General features: G+C 42.4%; 1 pseudogene; it reads right to left on the reverse strand.

The window, feature by feature from the left end:
* Window positions 1–14,868: 14,868 nt before the first annotated feature.
* On the reverse strand, window positions 14,869–14,968 carry LOC138173910 (U6 spliceosomal RNA; annotated as a pseudogene).
* Between the last annotated feature and the right edge of the window lie 5,361 nt (window positions 14,969–20,329).

The raw sequence follows: 20,329 nt of genomic DNA on the forward strand, positions 1-20,329 counted from the left end.
TCCACTTCTCTTATCTGCTTCTTAAGGTCCTCTATGGCCCGTAACCAGCTTGTATTTTCCTTTGAAGCTTTTGGTGCAGGAGTTCTGACTTCACTGTTTTCCTCCTTTTCCATGCCTTGCTCCTTCTTGTCCCCAAAATAGGAGTGTAATGGTGGAATCTTCTGTCTGCTTTGCTTCCTTTGCCTGCTCATTTTGCCACTCAATTACTTGACTTTTGGACTCTTTGCCACAGTAGGACTCTACCACCTAAGGGGAGCTTTCATCCCAAATGCTGGGGTTTTCTCAGCTGCCGGAGGTATTAGATGGGTGACCTCTCTGAGGTCTCCACATGCTCTGGCCAGCTGGACACACACCCCAGGACCTCCACCCTAGACTGCAATCCAGATCCAAGCAGGTTAAAGCAACAGCAATTACTCCTCAGACTTGTGCTTGGTCCCCCTACACTCTGCAGGCCAGGAGTTGAAGCCACCATGTGGAGCTGGCAGGCTGTGTCGCTGTCTCAGCAGTTTCTTGCCCTGGGGTAAAATTCACGCACTTACTGGTCCCAAAGTCCAGACTGCACTGGCCTCTCACCTTGTCCTTTGCATCTGTGTGTTGATAAATCTGGAAACTTCCACAGATGCTGCTGATCTGGAGTCCCTCTGGCCATAGTCTGGTCAGGCCTGCCCTGGGGCTAAAGCCTCAGCATGGGGCTGGGCTAGGCTCCCAGAGCACTGAGCTGGCCGATTCCTGCTGGCCTGCTGGGCTGTCCTCAGCAGGAGGTAAGCTTCTCTGTGTCATTTTGTGGGTTCTGGAGCTCCAAAGTTTGTTTAGAGTCCCCTTTTTACATGGATTGGGGAAGGTGGAAGCCGGAGCCAGGGAAGGTCGTGCTTCTACTCTGCCATCTTGGCTCCGCCCCCTCTGAACTGGTTTTTCGAGTGAGTTAGGATCTATTTTGGGAAGACATTGATACAATCTTGGATTCACTGCTGTTGTTATTCCTTTTATGATTTTATTTATTTTTCCTTTAAAATATTTTACTCCATCGCTAGCTAATGGGATGACTTTCTTTTTTTTTTATTTGAATATTTGATTTTAAGACTTTCAGTTCCAGATTCATTCCCTTCTTCCCCCCCACTGGGGGGACAAGCAGTTCAGTGTAGGTTGTACATGTGTGGCTAATGCAAAACAATAACATAGTAGATGTATTGTAAAAGACTGACTATTTTTCCCTCCCTCCTATCCCACCTCCCACTTGTTCTATTATCTACTTTGATCCTGTCCCTTTTCAAAAGTGGGTGCTTCCAACTTCCCTCCCCCACAGCCTGCCCTCCCTTCCATCATCCCCCCTCACATCCCCTTCCCCCCCATTCTCCTGGAGGGTGAGATCCCCTATTTAGTGTGTATTTCCCTCCCTTCTCAAGCCAGATTCAATAGGAATAAGGTTGACCTATTCCCTTTTGCCTTCCTATTCTTCCCCTCCATTGTAACCATTTTCCCTTGCCTCTTCTGTATGAGATAGTTTGCCCCACTCTGTCTCTCCCCATCTCCTCCCATTATACTCCTCTCACCTCTTAATTTCACCTTTTAAGTATCATCCCTTCCTGTTAAATTGGTCCTGTGCCCTCTATCTATGTATACCTGTAAACGTATATATACACATTCACATATGTATTCATATGCCCGCATACCCTCATATAAAGACATATATATATTTCTAATCCCTTCAATTACTGAGAAAAGTTTCATAGGTTACAATTATTGTTTTTCCATGTAGGAATGTTATTAGTTCAACTTTGGCCAGGTGGCTCAGCAAGCAAGAGCACCGGCTCCAGTGCCGGGACGACCTGGATCAAATCCGGGCCCAGAGACTCAGCACCACACCCAGAAACAACAACTGGCCATGCAACCCCGAACAAGCCACTCAACCCCGATTGCTTCAAACAAAAAAATAGTTCAACTTTGATAAGTTCCTTATGATTTCTTTTCCCTGTTTACCTTCTCATGCTTCTCTTGCTTCTTGTATCTGAATGTCAAATTTTCTATTCAACTCTGGTTTTTTCAGCAAGAATGCTTGAAATCCTCTATTCCAATGAATGACTATATTTTCCCCTGAAACATGATACTCAGTTTTGCTGGGTAGGTGACTCTTGGTTTTAATCCCAGCTCCCTTGACCTCCGGAATATCGTATTCCAAGCCCTTAGATCCCTCAGTGTAGAGGCTGCCAGATCCTGGGTTATCCTGATTGTGTTTCCACAATATTCAAATTGTTTCTTCCTGGCTGCTTGTAATATTCTCTCCTTAATCTGGGAATTCCGGAACCTGGCTATAATATTCCTAGGAGTTTTCTTTTTGGGATCTTTTTCAGGAGGTGATCGGTGGATTCTTTCAACCTCTATTTTGCCCTCTCGTTCTAAAACATCAGGGCAGTTTTCTTTGAGGACTTCCTGGAGGATGCTTTCCAGGCCCTTACTTTGGTCATGGCTCTCAGGCAGTCCAATAATTTTTAAATGATCTCTCCTGGATCTATTTTCCAGGTCAGTGGTTTTTCCCATGAGATGTTTCACATTGCCTTCTATTCTTTTATTTGTTTGGATCTGTTTAACAGCATCTTGATTTCTCATAAAGTCATTAGCTTCCATTTGCTCCAATCTAATTCTGAAGCAATGATTCTCCTCAGTGAGCTTTTGAGATTCTTTTTCTATCTGACAATTTCGACTTTTTAAGGCATTCTTCTCCTCATTGCCTTTTTGAGCCTCCTTTGCCATTTGAGTCAGTCTGTTTTTTAAGATGTTATTTTCTTCAGTCAGGCTGTTGACTCTCATTTCATAATTTTCTTGCATTGTTCTCATTTCTCTTCCCAATTTTTCCTCCACTTCTCTTATCTGCTTCTTAAGGTCCTCTATGGCCTGTAACCAGCTTGTATTTTCCTTTGAAGTTTTTGGTGCAGGTGTTCTGACTTCACTGTTTTCCTCCTGCTCCTTCTTATCCCCAAAATAGGAGTGTAATGTTGGAATCTTCTGTCTGCTTTGTTTCCTTTGCCTGCTCATTTTGCCACTCAATGATTTTACTTTTGGGCTTTTTGCCACAGTAGGACTCTGCCACCAGACAGGGGAGTTTTCGTCCCAAATGCTGGGGTTTTCTCAGCTGCCGGAGGTATTAGATGGCTGCCCTCTCTGAGGTCTCCACACGCTCTGGCAAGCTGGACGCACACCCCAGGACCTCCACCCTAGACTGCAATCCAGATCCAAGCAGGTTAAAGCAAGAGCGATTACCCCTCAGCCTGGTGCTTGGTCCCCCTACACTCTGCAGGCCAGGAGCTGAAGCCGCCACGTGGCTCTGGCTGGCTGTGCCGGCGTCTCAGCGGTTTCTCGCTCCGGGGGTAAAAGCCACGCACTCCCACTTCCTGGGTCCCAAAGTCCAGACTGCACTGGCCTCTCACCTTGTCCTTCGCATCTATGTATTGATAAATCTGGAAACGGCCACAGCTGCTGCTGATCTGGAGTCCCTCTGGCTGGTGGCTGGTCAGGCCCGCCCTGGGGCTAAAGCCTCGGCGTGGGGCTGGGCTCGGCTCCCAGAGTGTTGCGCTGGCTGATTCCTGCCGGCCTGCCGGGCTGTCCTCAGCGGGAGGTTAGCTTCTCTGTGTCCTTTTGTGGGTTCTGCAGCTCCAAAGTTTGTTTAGAGTCCCCTTTTTACATGGATTGGGGAGGGTGGAAGCCGGAGCCGTGGGAAGGTCGTGCTTCTACTCAGCCATCTTGGCTCCGCCCCCCTATTCTATGGGATGACTTTCTTACAGATTAAATCCTTCCATATCATTCCCTTCATTGGTCATTTCCAGTCTGAATATCAATAATATAATTTCTATGAAATCTGCTTTTTTGCTTTCCTCCTTTGAAAGATGTGACACAATTATTATATCTTGAGAGTAGATGGTGAGGTCAGAACCAAGATACCTTTCCATCTGATTACTGTATTCTTCTACCCTCTATCCATTTTTGAGGAGATAGTGAGTGAGGTAACAAGAAGGGATGCAAGTGCTGAAAGGAGGATACATCAGTCAGTTTATTGCCCATCAGCATACAAGTGTGCAGGTTCACAGCCCATAATTCCCAGGCAGTGGTGGTTCTGGTAACTGATTTGAGAGAACAGAGCCCTGGATCTCTGCCCATCATTGTTGTTAGGTGTTTTCACAGAGATCTAGCATGAGGGGCACATTAGGGGGAGTGCCTAATTAGGGGCAATCAGTAATTGGGTGGTCTGAGCTGTAAACCCCTGCCTTATCAATCACAAGGGCAATATGATTAGGAAAGTTTGCTAATATAGCATCCCTGAATGAGATGAAGTTTGCTAAACTAATTATGACAAGGAGGTTCTTGTATTCTTTACTACTTATGGGATATACAGGAACTTTCTGGTACAAAAGCAGATCAATCAGTGGTCAAATATGGACTCACTTCTGCCAGCTGGGAACTAGAAATAGGCTAATCCTTACATTATTCCCATTTTACATTCTTCTTAAATGTTTCATAGTCAAGTTCCTTTAAATAGCTTTAAATTAGTCAGTGAGTTGTTTGGAGCAGGGAAAAGAACTGGATGAAGAAGGCCCTGGTCTTCTTCCCTGATCATGTCTAGGTTTGGAAGAACCCTAACAAAGAGAACAGTAGCAAGAGCCAAGACCTGGCCCGATTGGTAGAAAAACAATGGCATCATGGGATGAACTGACTAAATCCATAGGTATTACTTAATAATATCAAGCGACAAGCATTATGTGCCTACTCTGTACCAGACATTGTAGAATTGAAGAAAAAAATGAAGCAGTCCTTGAACATAGAGAATTTACATTCTAAATAATACTTCAAATCTTCAAAAGATGAGTGATGTCATTTGCATGGACATTCCTTCCACCGATGCTGATTGTCACCTTGCCAAGTTTTAGGATAAACTGTGCTCGTGAATTTCAGTGGCTGAAAATTCATCTGGTGACCAACATTTTTACTGCGACCTCTCTGAACTTTGTCAGTATGGTCCTTAGGCAATGGGCATGAATCTCTCTGTGGGTAGAGACTGCCAGGGCTTACAGTTCTCTTGCTATGGCAACACTAAGTAGTAAGCTATTTGTGTACCTTAAAATTACATGTGTGTGTGTGTTTATAGGCTCCTATGAGTCATTTCCATCTTCTCCATCATGGAGTAGCATAAAGATGGTTTTGTACCTGCTGTACATTTAGTCCTTTGAGTGCTTGTATGGGAAGTAGAGACCCCCTTTTTCTTCCTCCCCCCTTTTTCTCCTTCTCCCTTTTCCTCACATTTGAGAAATCTTTACTCTACGTGTGTACTAGGAGATTTTCCTAGGGAAGTTCCAGATGGGTTAACAAATCAAAAAGAAAAGCTGGTCCTCTTAATTCATCCCCAGGATTGAACCATACAAACCCTGAGTCTTTGGGGAGGAGGTGTCTTAAGCCACAGGTTATCCTACTGTGTGCAGAGTGGTTTACTAAGTACTGGGGGAGATACAAAGTTAAATATGGCCTCATGCAGGATAAAAGGAGAGATGCCAGTAAAACTCCACAGATGAGCCTCCAAAGCCAATAAATGAATTCATAAAAAGTTTACCTTTAAAGAGCCATTCATAGTTTTCAAAATATTTTCACATTCACTTTCTCTATTTATCATCACAGCAGCATCATGAGGAGGATAGATGTTACTAACCTCGTATGATACATTATAAAACTCTGGAACAAAGAGATTAATTGACTTATCCAAAGCCACACAACTAATTAATGATAGAGCAAGGACTGCAACCTAGACCTCCTGCTACCTAGATCAATTTTCTTTTGGAAAACAACATATCTTACTGAAAATGGAGTGGAAGAGAGAAAGTATATTGGGATCCCTTTGATTTTTTTTTTTCAGTCATCATAGCTGGGTGCCAGTAAAATATTTTTCCATTCTTGTCATATTTTGGGAAAAAAATCCTTAAATTCTGGTGACTATGATTAATAGGCCATGATGATAACACCATGATCTAGGAACTACCCCACTACTGTCAGTATATCATACTGTGAGTATGGTCCTGGCTGTTCATGGAGCAGCAAGTATAACCATGGGGCTTTGCAGCTGTTGTCCAGCTGCTGTGGTTTGGGGGTGAGAAAATATTTTTGTAGAGTTGATTCCATAACTGATTTCATTTGGGAAATATGAGATTTTTGTGGAGATTATTGCGAGGGAACTGCATCTGTGACAGAAGCTTCCTCGCTCTGATTATCTGTCATTGTAGAGGAGTAGGTTACTGTCACATGATTAACAAATAGCTCTAAGTCCTTCCATAGGACACTGAGAATTTTTCCTTGTCAAAGAACAGGAAGGAAGGAAAGGAGGGAGGGAGGGAAGGAAAGGGGTGGAGGAAGAAAACAAAGAAAGGAAGAGGGCAGGAATGCAAGAGGGAAGGATTGACAGATGGCCAAAATCTCCTTATCCAAGAAAGATAACAGAATCCCTTACCAATCAATTCAATTCAATTTAACAATAACTAAGCACTATTTGTGAATCACCATTAGGTGCTGGTGATACAAAGATGGTTTAGAGTAACTTGATTCCAATAAGAAACGTATAATAAAGAGAAGGCTGTGACTAAGCAGGTAGAAGAGAATGACCTTGTTTTCTGGGCTTAGGATTTATACCTGTGCCTTTTCCCCCTTCACCTTCATTTGCAATGGAGAAATAAAGAATTTGGAGTTTGAAAAATTGTGGGACCCTGAACCCAGACAATTCTTAGCAGTTGTTGAAAAAGCAGATTCTAAACTGGTATTTAATACAATTTTAAGTTAAGCAAGAAACCACAAGAAATTTTTAATCCCAAGTTTGAGTGAGGTTTCTGGCAGAGACCAAACCTTAGTAAACAGGAAGAGGTTAAAAAGGTCTATCTAAGTCTGTGGGCACTAGCTACCTGGCAGAGCTCTGGATGCCAAAGAACATTGCACCCAAAGATTTTTATTTTGGAAAGGAAAAGCCTTTTTTCACACAGGGTTCTGAAAATGCAGGCTTTCTTTAGGGCTGGTATGTTAGTCTTAGAGGGCTCTTGCCTTTCTAAAAGAACAGGGACAAGGGAAAGAAATGAGCAGTGTCAGACACTGTGCTAGGGGCTTTTACAAATATTATCTAATTTGATCCTCACAAATACAAATATTATCTAATTTGAATCCTATGTGCCAGGTACTATTATTATTCCCATTTTATAGTTGGGGAAACTGAGGCAGACAAAAGTTAAGTTAACCAATAAATCAACCAATAAACACTTGTTCAGCAACTACTCTGTTCCAGGCTTGTTGTTGTTGTTTACAAATATTATCTCATTTGATCCTCACAACCCTGGAAGATATGTGCTATTATTTCCATTTTACAGTTGGGGAAACTGAAGGAAACAGAAGTCAAGTTCATCAATCAATAAACACTTATTAAGCAATTACTATGTACCAGGCACTGTGCTACATGCTTTATAAATATAATTTAATTTGATTCTCACAACAACTCTGTGAGGTGGTGTAATGATACTGGGAATTTGAAGATCTTTCCTGCCCCCTAATAGGCTGGAGTCTGTGGTGGGAGGAGTTTGCTGAAGGGTGGAGCAGAGCCCACAGGAAGCTGGGAGTGAGAGCAGCTAGACGGGAGGGAGGAGAGGATGCATCCAAGGAAGACAGCGAGGCTTGTGAATAAATGTTGGTTTGTGGGAAGCCTAAAGGATTCTGTGGATCTCTGTGCTGTTATGGCTTATTAACTTCTTTGCTATTATGATGGACTCGGCTTATTGGTTTTGGGATTCGGTTTTCTGGCATCTGAATAAATGTTTTGCTTCTGTCGTCTATATGGAGAGTCTGTTATATTTTGTGTTTGAGCACTATGTAGGAATGTTTATAGTGACCATTGGTGCTGAATATTGCATTGGTGCTACAGGTGGTGCTATTATCATTCCCACTTTACAGTTTAGGAAACTGAGGCAGACAGATTAAGTGACTTGTCCAGAGTCATGAAGCTAGAAAGTGTTCAAGGATATATTTGAGTTCACATCTTCTTGACTCCAGGTCCAGTACTCTATTCACTGTGCTATTTAGATGCTTTAAAGCTGACTGTAGCTAATATATAGACTTCAAGTTAAAAGAGAAATAACAAACCCCATTCTTCTGGGTAAGAAGAAGGACCTCAACTGATATGTGAGCTCTTCCATGTATGTATTCTGTTCAATTCCATAGTTTTTCCCTTTATACATCCTCTCTTTCCAATGATGGTGTAGGGATTTCTGGGAGAATAGAGTCCAAGTTTATGAGTGAAGGTATTTTACTGCTGCAGTAGCTAGGTGGTGCCATAGTGGATAGAGTGTCAGGCCTAAAGTCAGGAAGACTCATCTTCCTGAGTTTAAATCTGGCCTCAGATCTCACTGGCTGTGTGACCCTGAGAAAGTCATTTAATTTCTGTCTGCCTCAATTTCCTCAACTGTAAAATGAGTTGGAGAAGAAAACCTCAAACGACGCCAGTATTTTTGCCAAGAAAATCCCAAAGAGAGTCAGACATGACTGAACAACTTTATTGATACTTTTCCAATTATATTAGCTCATTTAATGCCTTCACTTTGAATCAAGCAGGAAAAGTAAACCCATCCGTGGAAGTTTGCTTTGAGTGGCTACAATGTATAGAGTGCCTTGGTCTTAGGCTTGTCTTGTCCAGGTGCTCCCCTACAGGTGTACATGTAAGTAGAAAGCAAGCTCTTTCCATGCAGGAGTTCTGACTTCACTGTTTTCCTCCTTTTCCATGCCTTGCTCCTTCTTGTCCCCAAAATAGGAGTGTAATGGTGGAATCTTCTGTCTGCTTTGTTTCCTTTGCCTGCTCATTTTGCCACTCAATTACTTGATTTTTGGGCTGTTTGCCACAGTAGGACTCTGCCACCAGACAGGGGACCTTTCGTCCTAAACGCTGGGGTTTTCTCAGCTGCCGGAGGTATTAGATGGGTGCCCTCTTTGAGGTCTCCATATGCTCTGGCCAGCTGGACACACACCCCAGGACCTCCACCCTATACTGCAATCCAGATCCAAGCAGGTTAAAGCAAGAGCCATTACCCCTCAGACTGGTGCTTGGTCCCCCTACACTCTGCAGGCCAGGAGTTGAAGCCACCATGTGGCACTGGCAGGCTGTGTCGCTGTCTCAGCGGTTTCTTGCCCTGGGGTAAAAGCCATGCACTCCCACTTACTGGTCCCAAAGTCCAGACTGCACTGGCCTCTCACCTTGTCCTTTGCATCTGTGTGTTGATCAATCTGGAAACTTCCACAGATGCTGCTGATCTGGAGTCCCTCTGGCCAGAGGCTGGTCAGGCCCGCCCTGGGGCTAAAGCCTCGGCATGGGGCTGGACTAGGCTCCCAGAGCACTGCATATTGTAGGATTATAGGTTTTAATCCATTTTGCTGTCCACCTCCGTTTTATGGGAGAGTTCATCCCATTCACATTCACAGTTATGATTACTGTCAGTCTCTTTCCCTCCATCCTATTCCCTCCCCTGTTTATGCTTTTATTTTTCTTCCCTTCTCCTTTCCCCTCCTAAAGAGTTTTCCTTTTGACCACTGCCTTCCTCAGTATTCCCTTCTTATTAGCCCCACTCCCTTTTCCTCCCCTTCACCCTTACTTCTTCCCTCCCTTCTAGCCACCTTACCCCTTTTGCAGCCCTTCCCCTCTCCTACTGCCTGTAGGATATGATAGATTTTTATACTTAATGTAGTATGTTATTTCTTCTTCGAACCAAGATTGACAGGAACAGATCTCATGCAAAGCTCTTCTCCCTTCCCTCTTTCCCTCTATTATGATACGTTTTTGTCTCTTCTCTATAGAGTCCTATGCTTAACTGGTTGTGTTATTCCCTCCTTGTAACAGAACCCATGAGGGATAAGCTCATATAATGCTCATCTCCCTCCCTTCTTTCCCTCTACTATATTGTTTTTATGCCTCTTTGTGTGGCATAATTTACCCTTTTCTGCTTCATTCTTTCCTCTTCTTTCATTGCAGTCCCTTTGTAGCCCTTAATAAAGTTAATTGTCATTTTGTGTAATTTATACCCATACCCTCTACCTGTCTATAAACAGTTTGCTCTTATTAAATTACAGAAGGTGTGTGTTTGTGTGTGTGTGTTTTCCTTGTTTACCTGTCAATGTCTCTCTTGTGTCTCATAATTGGAGATTGAATTTTCCATTGAGCTCTGGCTTTTTCATCAGGAAGGTCTGGAAATCCATTATATCATTGAATGACCATCTCCTTGCCTAGAAGAATATGTTTAGTTTTGCTGGGTAGGTGATCCTTGGTTGTAACGGGTAGGCGATCCTTGGTTGTAACCCGAGCTCTTTTGTCTTGTGAAAAATTGTATTCCACTTCCTTTGATCTTTCAGTGTAGAGGCTGCCAGATCCTGTGAGATCCTCACTGTGGTTCCTCAACATTCAAATTGTTTCTTTCTGACTGCTTGTTGTATTTTCTCCTTTACCTGGTAGTTCTGGAGTTTGGCCACAACATTTCTTGAACTTTTCAGTTTGGGATATCTTTCAGGAGGTGACCAGTGGATTCTCTCAATTTCTATTTTATCCTCTGATTCTGCTATCTTAGGGCAGTTTTCCTTGATGAGCTCTTGGAAGATGTTGTCCAGGCTCATTTTTTTTGTTGTAATTTTCCAGTAGGCCTATGATTCTTAGATTATCTCTCCTGGATCTATTTTCCAGGCCAGTTATTTTTCCATTGAGATATTTTACTTCTTTTTCTAATTTTTCATTCTTGATGTTTTGTTTGACTAATTCTTGGTTACTCATAGAGTTATTTACTTCAATTTTGTTGATTCTAGTTTTTAGTGAATTATTTTCCTTGGTTAGTTTTTGGAGCTTCTTTTCCATATCACAAATTTTTCTTTTTAAGGAGCTATTTTCTTCATTGTAATGTTTTTCTAATTTTTCAATTTTGATTTTAGAAGAAGTATTCATTTTATCTTCTATCTCTCTAATTTGGTTTTCAAAGTTCCTTTTGAGCTTATCTAAGAGTGCTTTCTATGCTTGAGTCCAGTTCGCTGTTGAGGCTTCAGCTGTGGGTATGGAGTCAAAACTGTCTCCCTCTGAATTTGGTTCCTGCCTCTCACGATAGTAGTGATGTGCCCACCAGAAATTATACACTAGAGCCCCCTTAAACCTGCTAGAGGGGACTCCTACTAGGTTCCTTGGAAACCACCTAATAGACTCCAATAGTAAGGAAATATTTCACCTGTGTTGCTAAAAACATGCCACAGATTCCCACGGATTCAGGTCTGTTTATGTTTGTATCCAAGGCTTTGCTAAGGGACTATGGCTTTGCTTCGCTTTAGTAGAAATAATACTAAGGCTTTGTTTCAATAAGAATAATACTGAGAATGCTTTGCTTCAAATAAGAATAATACTGAGAATGCTTTGCTTCAATAGAAACAATGCTAAATACATTGCACCCCTTAGAAACATATTCTGTTGCTAGCAATCACATTGTCTACAAAATTATGTCTAACAGAAAGCTCGGGACTGTCTTTCCCTCTGAGAGGCAGTCACTGGCTGGTTAATAAACACTCCTATCAAATTATAAATGGCTCAGCTGTCCTGTTATTTTTTGGATGTCCACTACAGTAGGATTCCAGGGTCTTTGTCTTTGTAGTCTGCTTTTTACCCATTTTGAGTCAGGGTCCTTGCCATACCCTTCCTCTAGGGTTCCCAAGCCTTTACTGTTTAAGGTTTTGCCCCGAGGCAATAATTACTATGTTTTCAGGGTCAGAGAGGGGGATTGGAGCATCTAAGGTTCATTCTGCCATCCTGGTCCCTGGAAGTCCAGATATGGGCATTTTAAATTTCTGGGCTGTGGACAAGTAGTCCCAGGAGTAGATGCTGCCGCTGCCAGGGGCCCTGCATTTGACTCTTATCCTGCTCTGTCCAGTCCCAGCCCTGCAGTGATAGGCCTGGTAGTGGCCCTTGTGGTTGGTGGGTCAACTTGCAGCCATGTTGTTCAGGCCTTGCTGTGAGCGCCGTGGCATCTGCGTCCATGCCTCTGTCTTCCTGTATTCCAAATCTTTCTCAAAAATGTCAACCTAACAGTGGCTTCTTTCAAAAGCCTCCCTGCTGACTGCCATCAGGGATAGAATGCAGTCCTCAATTTAGGTAGATTAATGTCATGCAGTGGGAAGGACTCTGGATGGAAGATACAAGTGAGTCAACATCCTGATTTTACTACTCATTGCTTGTGTGATCTCGGACAAATTACTTATGAACATAAGTTTCCTCATCTGTAAAGGGGTGATTGGAATAAAAACACTTGTGCTACCTACCTCAGAGGAAGGTGAAAAAACAGTACTCTGGGAAGTTTAATAAAGGGATTACTAGACTTTCATTGAATTCAGGTTTATCTGCATCTCTTGGATCCACAGTCATATACTGTTAGACCTGGAAGGGACCTTATAAATCATCTAATCCAATGAGACTTTGAGCTAGGTAGTGGAAACTGTACTCCATGGATCCGTTTAGAACTGATCAGAAGATCTGGCCTTAAGTCCTGACTGTCACTTATTACCTTTGTGACTCTGGGCCTTACTTTCCTTATCTTTAAAATGGAGTTGGTAACATTCATAGTACCTCCCTCATGAGTTTGTTGTGGAGAGGCTGCTTTGCCAATCTTATAGCACTATAGAGGTGAGAGTTATTAATTAGTTTTTTCTCTGACACATACTGACTGCATAACCCTGAATAAGTCACTTAAACTCTCAATGCACTAGGGGAACTCTTTAAGAATAGAAGTTAAGATGAGCTGCTAATCAGCATTGGTGGAGGAAAAGACCACATCCCAGAGCGCTCTCGTGATGAAATCACAGAGGGGGGCAAAGAAACACACCAAGGATCTTTCACAAGATAGCAGATGTTGGTTAATTGTCTATAGTTCTTTTAAGCTTAACACAATTTCCCTTTTACCTCTCGATATTGTGAATTTCTATTTTTGCTTTGTTCATTAACATGATTGCAATTCTTGCTTCTCCCTTCCCCCTATCCCGATTTACTTGATGTATAATAAAATCCCAGCCCCTCATTTTCCTTCTGGTGGTGGTGTTCAGTCGTGTCTGACTCTTTGTGAATCCGTTTGGGGTTTTCTTGGCAAAGTTACTGAAGTGATTTGCCATTTCCTTCTCTAGCTCATTTTACAGATGAGGAACTGAGGCAAAGAGGGTTAAATGACTTAATCAAGGTCACGCAGCTAGTAAGTGTTTGAGGATAGATTTGAACTCAGGAAGAGGAGTCTTCTTGACTCCAGGCCCACTTCACCACCTAACTGCCCCTTTCCTTCTCTGTGTGTATTTTTCAGAAGCATTTCATATTGGCACTGGATGATTCATAATTTAGGGAAAAGGCAGTGAGCTAAGGAATCTGGATTCTAGGACCAGTTCTTCTGTGTACTCTAGAGCAACTCACTTAAACTCATGACTTCAGCTTTGTCATTTTCCAAATGAGGGGTATTGTGGGCAAGGATAGTAGTAGAACTGAGGAGACCAACCCCCATCAACCAAACATAGACATACACACACATGCACACACACATACACGCATGCAGGCACACACACATCCACAACAACAGCCAAAACTATTGTGAGAAATCATAGTGCAGACCTCAGAAAGTTTAAGTTAACTTTGTTCCTAGGTAGATTAATCTAGGACTTAGTTATGTCCTTTGGGCAAGAAGAGAACTTTGGCAGGGAGCCCCTACAGCCCCATGGGGACATCCTTGCCAAGTTTTTGACATGCTTGTTGGGGTGAATTTGTTTTTCAGATCCCAGAAAAAAATGTTTTCACTATTGTGAGAACTGCTTTTACCTGAGGGAAATGGAATAGGAAAGTATGTTTATACCAGTGATTCTTCACTTGGGGTTCATGAGCTAGATTTCAGTGATTTCAGGAACTTAGATGAGAAAAAAATTACTTTTTATTTTCACTAACTTCTAAATGAAATTTAGCATTTTTTCCAATGATGAGTTTTTAAAAATTAGTCTGTGAAGAAATTCATAGTTTTCACCAGATTGCTACAAAATACAAAAAGGTTAAGAATCCCTGGTTTCAACCTTCAGATTCCAAGTGATCAATACATCAGATGAGAGTCAGACAAGGCTAAATTAAATGATTCCACAGGTTCCTTTCAATTTTGATATTCCATGATTCTATAGAGGAAGTATCTTCACACTCTCCATGCATATTTATTCAATTCCCAGAATTTGGCAAGGTGATTTCTGCTTTAAAAAGGGGCAACTTCTAAGCATAAAAATCATGGAGCAAAGAAGTCTGAGACAGTGGGTCACATCAGGAATTGTGATGATGCAATGCTTCCACAGAACACCATTTCAAACAGATAAGTCGACCAATAGAACCCCAGTGGAATAAATTCAAGAAGGGCATGAAGAATTCTTCCTGAACTGAGCTGCCATGGAATGCAGTGCCTTATTTTCCTAGCTTTGAACTTCCAGAATGAATACTTTTCTTTTGAGAGCTAACTCTAGACTTTAGGGGAAAAAAAAATTTGAGTGGAGAGCAACCCACCTCCCACTCTGCCCTCCTTGTGCGGTTTTGGGCAGGGAGCCCCAAATCAGCATTACTCATGTGGAAACATTTTGTTCCTTAAGGTTTCAGACAGCCCCTGGAACAGGCTGTGGCAAACCATGAAAGCAGGCATGAGAGCTGGAAAGATCAGGTCTGTCCTCTGATTTGCTGAATCAAATGGCTAAGCTGTATGAGAGATGAATGGTTTTTCAGGGAGCCACTCCTAAGCTTAGAGAGTCCAATAGCTCCAAGCTGCTCTTCTCTTTTCTTTCTTTTTTTTTGGAAAAAATATGGAACACTTCAACAATTTTCATGCCATTCTAGCAGAGAGGCCATGCTCATCTCCTCTGTGTTCCAGTTTTAATCTTTATGTTACTGAAATGAGCCCAGCCTTCTTCTTTTTTTTTTTTATAAGGCAACAGTAATGATAAAAGTTGAAGGAAAGGGGAGGATGGAAATAAAACATTTTCTCCATTGAATCATACATTATGGGGAAAGTTGCTTTTCATTACCTTGAAGATTTTTGATATGTTGAACTAATTCTGGACAATAATTAATGGCAAGAAAAGGAGGAATCTGGGAAATTTTAGGGAAGTTAGTTATTGTCATGTATTTTCTCTTCCATCTCAGGAAGGTTTGGGTGACTAGGGTAAATGTGAAGAAGAATGAAGCACCTTTTCTGGCACGGTGGATAGAGTGCCAGATTTAGATTCAGAGAGACTAAAATTCAAATCCTGCCTCAGATGTTTTCTAACTGAATGATCCTGATTACTTCTCATGACCTGTTTCCTCATCTGCAAAATGAGGGAAATTAACTCAGTGGCCTCTAATGTCTCTACCAGCTCTAAATCTATAATTCTATAATGCTATGATCCCTTTAGGGCAGCTAGGTGGTGCTGTGGATGGAATGCCAGACCTGGAGTCAGGAACACTCATCCTTCTGAGTTCAAATCTGGCCTCAGACTCTTACTAGCTGTGTGACCCTGGGTAAGTCACTGAACCTTGTTTGCCTCAATTTCCTTATCTGTAAAAGGAGCTTGAGGAGGAAATGGCAAACCACTCCAGTCTCAGATACTTACTTAGTTGTGTGATGCTGGTATACAAGTGAATTTGTGCTTGAGCTCCCCAATTATCCAGGTAACTGAGGAGGGCTGACTATTCACTAAGATACAGAGTGACTTGATATATCAACAATCCTTTGCAGTGACTGAGAGTAAAACCAGCTGGACATGCAGAAAATCAGCAACTCTGAAGCCAAGTAAGCTCATGTCAGCCTTGAAGCAGATCCTGAGCCATTTGGCAGTTTGTGGACCTTCAAGAGACATCCTTACATTCAGAGACTCCCCTAAATTTTGGCCACGGGGCTCTTGGACACATCCTGTTTTGCTGTTTTTGGAAACATCCCCTTTTCTTATTGTTTGTGCTCAATCCTGGAACTTCCAGACTTGCTCATCATCAGGAATGCTGTCTGACTTATGTATCAAGGGGCCACAGCTCTGACCCCTGGAATACCTCACTTCCCCTCCCTTTGGAATGGACCTCCCTGCCTCATTCCTTTCTATGATTCCTGCCTTTCTCCCCGAATACCCTGTCTTCCTTTGTTTGAAAACTATATACATCCTCCACATCCTTGCTGGGGTGGGCTATTCAGCATTAGGCTGATGTCAGTTCCCATGGGCATGTTTTACTTTTCTGCTTAATAAAAATCTTTAAATTTACAGGCATTATCTTCCTCTGGTTTTCTTCCTTGTAAGGAAAAAGTAAATTTAGATCTTGAGAACTGGCCTTTGCATTCTTGGGGTCTCTTCCCCCTTTGGGGAAAAAAAGATCTAAATTTCCAAAAGAGAGCTTATCACTTAACTTGGGCTAATCACTTAACTTCTGTCTGACTCAGTGTTATAAATTATAAAATTAGTGTCATAATAGCATCTACCTGACAGGGTTCTTCTGAAGATCAAATTAAATAACATTTATAAAGTGCTTAGCAGGGGGGAGGGAAGGGGGGGAACTGTCAAAGAGATGCACTTAAGGACCTAGAGGACCATGTATGGCCTCAATGCTGCAGGTTCCCCAGGCACAATGCCTGGCACAGAGTAGGTCCTTAATAAATGTTTATTTCCTTTCTTAAATCCCGCAGAACTACCAATATCTTCTGGTGATATTATTACTTTCTCTGAATGCATTATCTCTGTCAAATTCTTGCCCAATGAGTAGATGATTTCCACTGGACAATAAGTACTGCAGCATATATTGTTTTTGCTGGCTGCTGCCAGGCATGACTCCAGTGGACATGTAATGATGAAATTCCTCTTTACTTTCAGCTTCAACTGAAGTCTTATCTATAGCGTCATATCCTGAGAAGAGTGAGCTCTGTCCAGCTTCCTCATTTAAAAAGTTCTGAGGCTTTCCACAGCATTTTGCAAAAAAGCAACCTCTTCAATCTTCCAAAAGATTAGAAAATTCCTCCCTGAGCTTGGTCTTGCCAAGGATGGGTCTTGCCACAGAGATGACTGACTGAATTCTAAAGAACTGCCTGGTGCAAAGAATCTGTTGAAGAAGAAAATCTCATCTAGTGAGGCTCGAAAAGACAGATCATATTTGGGGAGGGGATGAGGAGAGCTGGATGGGAGAACGGCAGGAAGGTTTTCTCCAACCAGTGGTATGCTAGCAAATATTTAACAACTAGATAGATCTCTGAAAAAAATGCGTGGTGTAGAAAGGATTCTTTTTCCAGTATTGGCTGGATGAAGTAGCCTCTGAGGTCAATTTATAGAATAAAAGAATGAAGAGTTGGAAAGAAGAGACCTCTGGGGCCATTTGGTCCAACCCTTACCCACCCAAGAGGAATCCCCACTATAGCCTACTGGGCCAGTTGTCATCATCCTCTGCTCGAAAATCTATGAGGAGAGGGACCCCACTCCCTTCCAGAATGCCCATTTCATTTTGGGGCAGCTTTAAGCATTAGGATTCTTTGCAGCTTCCCCCATTAGTCCTGGTTCTGCCTTCCAGCACTAAAGAGAATAAATCTGATCCCTTCTTCACCAGAGAGCCCTTCAAATCCAAGAACAGTTATCATGTCTCCCTCTGAGTCATGTTCTTCAAGCTAAACATGCCCCATTCCTTCAAATAATCCTTATATGACTATTCAATTCAATAAGCATCTTTTTAAAAATTGTTTTTAAAGAGTAGGTCTCTCTCTCTCCTCTTGGGACAGCTAGGTGATGCCCTAGTGCATAGAGTGCCAGGCCCAGAGTCAGAAACACTCCTCTTCCTGAGTTTAAATCTGGCCTCAGACACTTACTAGCTGTGTGACCCTTGGACAAGTCACTTAACCCTGTTTGCCTCAGTTTCCTCATCTGTAAAATGAGATGGAGAAGGAGATGGCAAACCACTCCAGTATCTTTCCCAAGAAAACCCCAAATGGGGTCACAAAGAGTCAGACATGCCTGACAAACAAACTGAACTGAACTGTCCATCTTCTCATTCAGGCCAAAAATGCAATGGCCACTTTGACCTGCTCCATTTCTGACCTGGGTTCATTCTCCTCTCCTTAGACGGCCTGATTGACCCCTTCTTCCAGGGACTCATGGTATTCATTCGAATCAGTTTAGTCCATTGTAGCTCAGAACTCAAGAGATCAGCCAACCTTAACTCCCCAATAGCAGGGATTATAGGCATTCACCACCACACGCACTTAAGGAGCATTAAAGTACCTACTTTGTGTTAGGCACCTCCTAGGCTTTGGGAAATCAGAGACAAAAATCCAAGAGTTCCTGCGCTCAAGGACTTTACGTTTTTCTGAAGGAGCTTACTTCACTTAGTAATCTCAATGACCCCATAATGATTTTCAGAACTATATATCCAGCCCTAGCTTCTTTCCTCAGCTACAATTCAGAGTCAAGCTGCCTTCTGGACAGTTCCAATTGGTATCTCACAGGCATCTCAAACTCAGTGTGTCCACAACAGAACTCACCATCTTTACCTTCTAAAACTCCCTTCTTCCTAACTTCAGCATTATGGTGGAGGGCATCACCATCCTCCCAGGCACCCAAATTGACTCCTCCCTTTTACTCACCCCACATACCCAATCCATTGTCAAATGTTTTCACTTCTACCTTAACACCCCTCATACACATTCCCTTTTCCCCATGCATATAGCCACAATCTTACTTGTCCCTTTTCCCCCTTTAACCTTCTAAGTAAGTGACCTCTTCAACTGTCTAGCCTCTCTCTATACTCAATTCATTATCCATGCATCTGCCAACATGATTTTTCTACCTTTGTTGTTAAGTTGTTTTTGCAGTTGTACCTGATTCTCTGTGACCCCATTTAGAGTTTTCTTGGCAGAGATATTGGCGTGGCTTGCCATTTCCTTCTCCAGCTCATTTTACAGATGGGAAAACTGAGACAAACAGAGTTAAATGACTTATCTAGGGTCACACAGCTAGGAAGTGTCTGAGGCCAGATTTGAACTTACTAAGTGGAGTCTTCCTGACTTTACTTCTAGTACTCTATTGACTGTACCACCTACCTGCCTCTTTTCCACTTTAGCTTAGATCTATGTCACTCTCCTGCTCAATGAACTTGAATATGATTTCCATGATAAAAGCATAGACTCCTATGTGGCTTTAGAACTCTTCATAAACTATCTCCTTCCTACATTTCCAGTCTTCTTACATTCACTCCTTTCCAGAAAAGCCATGAACCAGCAATGTTGGCCCATGTTCAGTTCACTGAAAACAACACTCCATCTCCAGTCTCCTTTGCACTGTTGTCCCTCTTACCTGAAGTGCTCTGGCCCTTTACCTGTGCCACTTAGCTTCCCTGGCTTTGTTTAAGATTCAACTCAAATCCTACTTCTGTAAAAGTCCTGCCAGATGCTAATACCTTTCCTTCTCAGGTCTCCTTCCATTTTTTCAGTATACATCTTGATTATTTACATGTTATCCCCCACCTTGAAGGTAGGGGCTGTTTTTTGTCTTTCTTTGTATCACAACATTTAGCACAGTGCCTGGCACATGGTAAACACTTAACAAATGCTTGTTTACTGACCAGCTCAGGGATTCTATGGCAGGGGCACCTTCAGAGCAAGGAGAGCTCTCTTTTCATCTCTTTCCTTGACTTCTGTTAAACATATTTAACAAGTTAAGGAGGCAAATTCTTTCAGGAAGCACCATAGCTCTGTATCTTCATTTGGCAGTTAAAGAATGTTGGTCTGGGCTTGACCTAGAAATCTGGAAATCTGTGGGGAAAAAGGAAAAAATAACAGCCACGGTGTCTGTCGTAGAAAAACCAACATGGAACACAGAGGTTCAGTCTGAACCTGAATTCAGCTTAATGTTTAGCACCTACCTGCCTGCCTGCTATTGCTGGTGTCTGGAAAAGGGCGATGAAGTTCTCACAAAGGGTGGAAGGTATAGAAGGACTTGAGGTGGAGTCAGAACCTCGCTTGGGCCAAAACTTCCTTGGATTTTTTTTCCTGGATTGCTGTTGGTGCAATCCCCTCCTTTCCGATTGAATTGACACAGTTATGTCTGACTTTCCTGGCAAGGAACTGGGTGGCTTTTTCCAAAAGATGTTTCAGACTGTTAATTCACAGCCTCTCCATGTCTAATCAAGGAAAGCAATCCATTAGATACATATTCTCCATTTCCAGTCTGGTTGTGTGTGTGTGTGTGTGTGTGTGTGTGTTTCACACTTAAATGGAAACACATACCAATAAGATCTGTGTGTGCAAATCCCCTC

The sequence above is a fragment of the Petaurus breviceps genome, unplaced genomic scaffold (genome assembly GCF_028583685.1).
Source record: "Petaurus breviceps papuanus isolate PSGF00001 unplaced genomic scaffold, PetGlider_PUasm1.0 129, whole genome shotgun sequence".
Classification (NCBI taxonomy): Eukaryota; Metazoa; Chordata; class Mammalia; order Diprotodontia; family Petauridae; genus Petaurus; species Petaurus breviceps.